Raw genomic sequence first — 7,471 nt, 5'->3', positions numbered from 1 at the left:
ATCAAAAGGAGCAACAGACATTACCAACAAAAGGGTAAATGAAAGGCGAACTGCTGAGGATAAATTGCAAGCATCCGGCAATTATCGGCAGAAGACTAGCTGGGGATGCATTGGTAAACAACCAATGATCCGGGGAACAAATCACTAGCATACGGTGAAAAGACCCACTGGGGACAAAATTGCTAGCATACGGCAATTATCCACAAAAGACTTGCTAAGGATATAAGCGCTGATCTGAGCAACTTATCCAAGCAAAGGAAAATCAACATCAAGAACTAGATGAAGATAACCACAAAATTAGGGTTTACATCTACCGAATACGGGGTAGAAGACCAAAAACTCCGCGTGGGGATAGAACAAATCACAAACCCGCACGGGAAACCAAAAATAGGGTTTATAACAAACCACAAACTGCTGAAGAGCAGGAAAATAGGATTTACGACTACCGGGTATGAGGTAGAAAACCAAAAAAACCCTGGCTGGAGAATAAAAGGTGTATAACCACAAATTCTGTTAAGAAAGCCAGGAAAAGATAGGACTTACAACTGCTGGTTTGTAGGCAGAGGCCCAAAAAAACATTCCGCTGGGGAACAACCCACTGGGAAACACAAGATATCTGACAAATAGCCAATTCGGGAATAATCCGAAAAGACGGACTGAATCAAGACGCGTCCTAATGAGGATATAACTCAAATAGGAACATCCATCCCAATATATGTGTTGGGAGGAAACGGAAGAAACCGTCATCCACGAGGATATATCTCAGTGGGGAACTGCAGAAGGAAAGACAGACATTTTCTGCTTATGGGGTTGACTCTATATGGAGAGATTTTAAACACCCAACATCTGCTTGGGGAGATCTGTAAAGAGATCTATATCCATAGCAGGAGACACGACAAACAAAAGATATATGGCAAGAAATGCAACATGGATATCTGAATGTTTCATGAATATGCACGAACATGCGTGATTGATGTTTGATGAATGCTGACAAAACAGACAATTCTAACACAAACAAGTTCAGGAACAAAACGTCCGGTATTATACTTCCAGGGGAAAAACCAGCTGGAGAGCCAATCTGCGGAGATCTACATGCTGTAAAGCAAAGATCTGCAGGTACTGCTGAAGAAGCAGAGAATCAAATATCAGGAAACAACCCGAAACAGGGTACAGAAAGTCACAACGGGCAAAACAGCCACCAAGACAAATCTGTAGGGGAACAAGAGAAATCCCAAAGTATATCTGCAGGGGATCCCAGTGTCAACTGAGAAACAAAAGAGTGCATAAGCACGAACTGCTGTAGAAGCAACTCCACATAACTCCACTGGGGGAACAACCCACTGAGGGAGAATGATATCATCCAAATAGAATCTAACTGCATAAGCAACTCTATTGGGGAAAACTGTCGGCTACTCTCTTGGGAACAAACCACCGAGGGAGGACAGATCAAACAAGTATATTCTGCAACGGACCGCTCCACTTGGGGAGAATATACAACAAACTGATCGCAACAAGTAGATTCTGCAATACAAGCCACCCTACTGGGGATCACAAACAGTCGGGAAATCAAATCCGTTCACTGGAGGCTAGAGCCATCATCCGACTATACTGGGGATTGAAAGAGTATTCAACAGGCGAAACTGCCACAACAAGCATCCTGCAGACTAAGCTGAGGAAAAGATGGTTGCAATATACTGGGATACTAACCCAAATCAAAACTGCTCAGGAAAATAAATCCTGCTCTGCTGAAGAGACAAAACTCTGATGGAGAGATAGCAACAATTCCGCAGACGACTTCGCCGGGGAAAAGGTAAAGTACCGGGCATCAAACCACTGACTTACCGAGTCTTCAAAAAGAAAGCGATCATGCTGAGGAAACAGACAGTTCCTGCTGGCACAATGCATGGGGAAAAGCGGTAACAACTCCACTTGCAACCCTGGTGGGGATACTAATAATAGCTCTACTCGCAACTCCGAGGGGAGTATCAATCAATCAGTTATACTCATGACTGTGCTGAGGGGACAAATAAAGTCTGGGGATACAACCCACTGGAGAAAGTGACGGGGCACCAAGATGACAAACCATCAACCACCGAAACTTCACAAGGAAACACCCATGCTGGGAAAACTGCTGCTGGAGAGCACGAAGTCTTCAACAACAAATCTGCGACTGTACTGGGGAACAACCCCAACAACAACTTTGTTTGAGGAACAACCTCAACAAAGATCTGAAGAAAGAAGATACCACCAAACCAGGAATATGAACGAATGTCTTACCTGCTGGAAATCATGCCACCCTCGGGAGAGCACTGAGATATTCTTAAGTATCCTTTCAATCTTGTGAATGTTCACTTTGTTTAGAACAAAATTTTTTTGAAAAATTTGATTTGTTTAAAACAATGACATTTTATCAATTTAAAACATGCAAAACATTTGTTGAATTGAAACAAATTCGAGTGCAAATAAATTGGATAAAAGGCTCAAATTGATTTGATGGAATGGTAGTCTGCAAATGGCAAGACTCCATAGATCTGTACAAATTTGAAATCAGTGATATATATTGGAAGAGGGCTACATTGAACATAATGATCCTTTCTCTACCAATTTGAATCTCGATGTATCCGAAGCTTCGGTTGACGACGAATCGAGAATCTTCTGACGAAATGACGACTGGTGAACAGAAAGTCTTGTCAGGATGCAGTTACTTGCCAAATCCCTAACTTTTGCCTAGATTGCCCCAGAGTGAGGTACTCAATCTAGCGGGATGCAAATATATCTCCTTTTTTCAAGTCTCTAATTTTTGCCTGGATTACCCTTGCGGGTTCTCCACCGAGACGCTCATTTTTGCCTAAGCCGCCCTTTCGGGTTTTCAACTTAGCGAGCTATTTTGTTTTTTTCATTTGCATATACTCTTTTTTCTAGGCAAAGTATCTCTTAACTGCATCTGAATTCACAGGACGAGTGAAATCCTCCCCATCCATTGTTGTAAGCATTAAAGCACCGCCTGAAAAGGCTCTCTTAACAACATATGGACCCTCGTAGTTCGGAGTCCACTTGCCCCTGGAATCGGGCGCGAAAGACAAAACTTTCTTGAGCACAAGGTCACCTTCTCGGAACACACGAGGCTTGACCTTCTTGTCGAATGCTTTCTTCATTCTCTGCTGATATAACTGACCGTGGCACATGGCAGTTAACCGTTTCTCTTCGATCAAATTCAATTGGTCATAACGACTTTGAATCCATTCAGCATCAGTCAACCAGGGACTTGAGGGTATAATTTTTCTTTTTTCCCTTGGAAAAATCTTGAAAAAAATTTTCCTGGTTTTTGATTTTTTCATTCTTTTTTTTTTTTTTACCCCCTTTCTCTTTTTTTTTTTTTTTTTTTTAAAATTGCATTTGCAGTGCCCCAGTTTGACTGCTTTGCTGATTCTCATGATACAGCTGGATGAGCTTCTTTGGCGCTCAAGAAGGTGGGTAATCTCGTCAGGAATCCCCTTCAACATCATCTTCCTCTGCCTCAGGTACAAGGACCTCAAGATTGGGAGATGGCGTTGGATCATTATGTTCAATGGGTTTAGAAATCCCTGCATAATGATTCTGGATAATGAAAAGCTTTTGAATTTTAAACAAGCAAATCAGTTATGCAGATGAAAAAGCTGTTTTTGTTTTTCAAGGTTTTTTTGTGATCACTGATTTCATGCAAAAAGCAAAAAGTGAAAACAAATGGAAAAACAAATGTTTGACAATGCATTAATTGAATGAAAACATCATTGTATTAAAATGCTGCCAACAATGTCATCACTTCTCCTTTTGGCATGGGAGAAGGGTTTTAAACGAAGTGAACAAATCACGCTGATTTATGAATGACCGTAGGAACATCCACAGCGACCCAATTGTGGCAGACACCACCAGGCATGATGAAAGTGTTCAAATCTTCTGCATCTTCCAAGATAGCAGCAGCTTCTTCGGGTTGATTGGCATGGATGAATCCTCCACTTGAACAAACCATGCTCCTTAAGTGCCCCAGAACAGTAGCCAATGCCAGCCCGGGATCGGATAACCAGGAATAAATCCATCAACAGGAATAAATCCATCAACAGGAATAAATCCATTAAAAGCACTTGGGCTGGCAAAATCCTCCTTGAGTTCACAATTCTCTTGTTCAATCTGATCCATCAATCTGGCAGAGTTGACTCTGGTATAATACCGGCAAAGTGCGTCTTCAAAGTAAATGAAGATCGCAGGGTCAAACCACAGGACGGGAGACCGGAACAAAACACCTGCTTATGCAAATGATGCATGAAGTGTTTATGCATATGCTTGTTTTTATATCAAAGGAACCCGAGGGTTTTATTTGCAAACTTTGAAATATGTAAGCATTTTGATCATACATGAAAATATCTCATCAGATATATCAGGTGAAAAAATTTTCCCGGTTTTTTCATGTTTTGAAAATTTTTGCAAATAAACTCCTTTGAGTTCCTTGAAAATTTTCTTTTTTTGATGACATGAATGCGGATGAATGCGTGAATGCATGAATGCAACAAACACACTCAAGGATCAAGCAAAGCACACCAAACAAAGGTCGTGGGAAAGCTCTATGTATCCCTAATATCAATCATCCATTTTGGTGGATTTAGGTTTTCACCTTATCGACACCCAAGTTCCATTGATATTAACGGTACGTGAACCGGTTCAAACATTCCTAATATCAACCAGCCGCTTTGATGGATTTTAGGTTTTACACCTGATCCGGGATCCATTGATATTAACAATGTTTGAACGACTCAACCACGAATCACGGGTTTGTTGAGAGTCACGAGCATGGAGTCTCGGTTAAGAACCACCCAAAGGGAGTGTGCTAGGGTTTAAACCTGCCAGACATGTTCTATCAGAGGTTCCCATAATCATCGTTCCATCTTTCGAATATTATCGGAGGAACGAATACTCGTATTCCAAGAATATTCTCAAGAGAAACTCTTATGAGTGTAGTATCGCGTAACAATCGCATCAGAACTGACATCTGAACGACTTCCGCACTACGGTCCTAAAAATAGGCCAAGATGGGTTTGGTAAACTAAGGTCCTTGGCTTCTGCGGAACATGATTGAAAGAATAATGCCTAACCACAAATAACTTGTGTGACATTATTAGTTCAACATGACCTCCACCAAGTGAATGGGCTCGCAAGTCAACTGGCTAAGGAATACTCCACACCAATCGACAAGACTATGCCATTCTCCTATCCTAGAGTGCACTCGAGTTCGGGTATAGAACTCATCTCACAGATCACCAAAGCAAACAACAATGTATATCAAGCAATTCACACATTACAATCAATACAGTGATCCCAAATTGTACAAAAATATGTCAGATAAAGAATAATAATATATCACAACAAGGGTGAAAAGTAGGCAATACCACCAAGGATTCTGGTGAGAGTGTCCCCAGCAGAGTCGCCACTTTTCTGTAGCGGTGTATTCGTTGCTATATGATCTATCGATTAAATCATAAGCTATGAGATACATTGAAATTTTCGAGTTGCCACCGCACTTTTATTTATCCAAAGGACTGGCTAAAAAGCGAACAAAAGCCTAAGAAGTTTTACACGTAGAAAACTAATAAAAAGATCAGAGATTCTGGGTAAGGGGTAAATTACGCAATGGGAAGGTGTTAGGCACCCACTACGTCCTAGGTACTCCTAGGGAGCCCTTTTCACACTTGTTATGCAAAATTATTATTTGTTATGACATAAAGATTGTGCAAACATGATTGGGATGATGGGAAAAGAATATACATTTTTATTATTATTGGGTTATTGGGTTTGATTATTTTTGTGTTCGAACGGATGAACCCGCTGCCTACGTACCTTCCATCAAAGGTAAGGATCAGAACGCCGTAGTTCGGCTAAAAGATTTCCAAAAGTTGGTGGATTCAGTTTTAAACACAAGCACTGAGGCTTTTCATTATCAATGGGAGAAAACTCGACCAAGAAACAACATCCACCATGCGAGGATAGCTTCGACGTACTAGAGGGGTTAGCCCTGTTTGAAGTATGGAAGTCTTACTGTCGACTCACTAAGGATAGGCAAGATTTACATCAACCACAAAGATAATTGAAACCTATGGCTAATGTGAAAAGATTAACAATGGACAGAGCCAAAACAAGTGAATGAGTGAAGTTAATTGATTGTGATTATGAAAATGAGGTCAAAGTATGATTAGGATTGATTCAAAGAAGTATTATGAAATGGAGTTTTGAAAAAAGTCAAGGACTTGGGGTCCAGGTTTTTAGTTAGAAAAACATGAAGAAGTTTGCACAACACTTATGTCAAGTTTAAAAGGTATAGTGTGAAGAGTCTAGGACATAATGAATGATGAATGGATGAAGATGGATAGTAAAACTTCTTAGAAGGTTCACTTCTTGAAATCATATGGCAGATGATTCAAGTGTGTCCTTTGGAATGCAATGGATAATAACAAACAAGCAAAGCAAAAGAAAAGCGGATATCGGATGCCAATCACTGGTCTTATACCAATCTCCTAAAACAAAACGGGATATCAGATGCCACTCAATGGTCTTACACTAATCTCCACAGGCAAAGAAATAAAAAGCGGATACCGGATACCAATAGATGGATTTACACCAGTCTCCTAAAATAAAAAATGGATATCAGATGCCACTCAATGGACTTACACTAAACTCCTCAAAAGAAAACAAAGATGAAACATGGAAGTCAACTGCCAATCTGTCTGGACTTAGGTTAACTCCACAAATATGCTCATAGGAATACCAATGCCACGTTGCAGGGACTTACAGTGGATCCTCACATACAAGAACAAAAGCAACAATATGATCACAGGAATGCAAATGCCAACTTGCTGGGACTTACAGTTGCAACCTCACATAAACAGAGAAAGCGAAACATGGATGTCAGATGCCAATCTGTCTGGGCTTACTCTAACATACACAGTATGATCCTAGGAATACAAATGCCAACTTGCAGGGACTTACAGTTGCATCCTCACATACAAACAAACAAAGCAATGAGCAGAGATAAGATGAGTGGCCAAGGTGATGGTCTTATACTCATTTCCATGTCATAGGAGCAATGGCCAAAAGAGATGGACTTACAATTGTCCTCAATGGGTAAACAATCAATGATAGCACACAAGCGAATGAGATGATGGTGCATTGATGAACAAATGATGATGATGATAAATGCATAGCATATAGGCAAGCAAATGCACATGAAGCAATCAATCAATCAATGAATATCAGACAGCACACTCTATAGCCAAACAATGGGGGCTCACACAAGAGGGTTTGACTTTGAAAGTCCACTGTAATGGGTAAAGGTAGCTCTTAACCTTGCCATTGAGAGGCTAAGGTGAAGCAGATGAATAGGAGATGAGGGGTGTGCCTCATTGCTTCTATCTCAGATCAGAGAGAGCATCAAAGAAAGTGTGGG

Source organism: Lathyrus oleraceus, chromosome 2, assembly GCF_024323335.1.
Source record: "Lathyrus oleraceus cultivar Zhongwan6 chromosome 2, CAAS_Psat_ZW6_1.0, whole genome shotgun sequence".
NCBI classification, from domain to species: domain Eukaryota; kingdom Viridiplantae; phylum Streptophyta; class Magnoliopsida; order Fabales; family Fabaceae; genus Lathyrus; species Lathyrus oleraceus.
Note: the sequence above shows the minus strand (reverse complement) of the source record.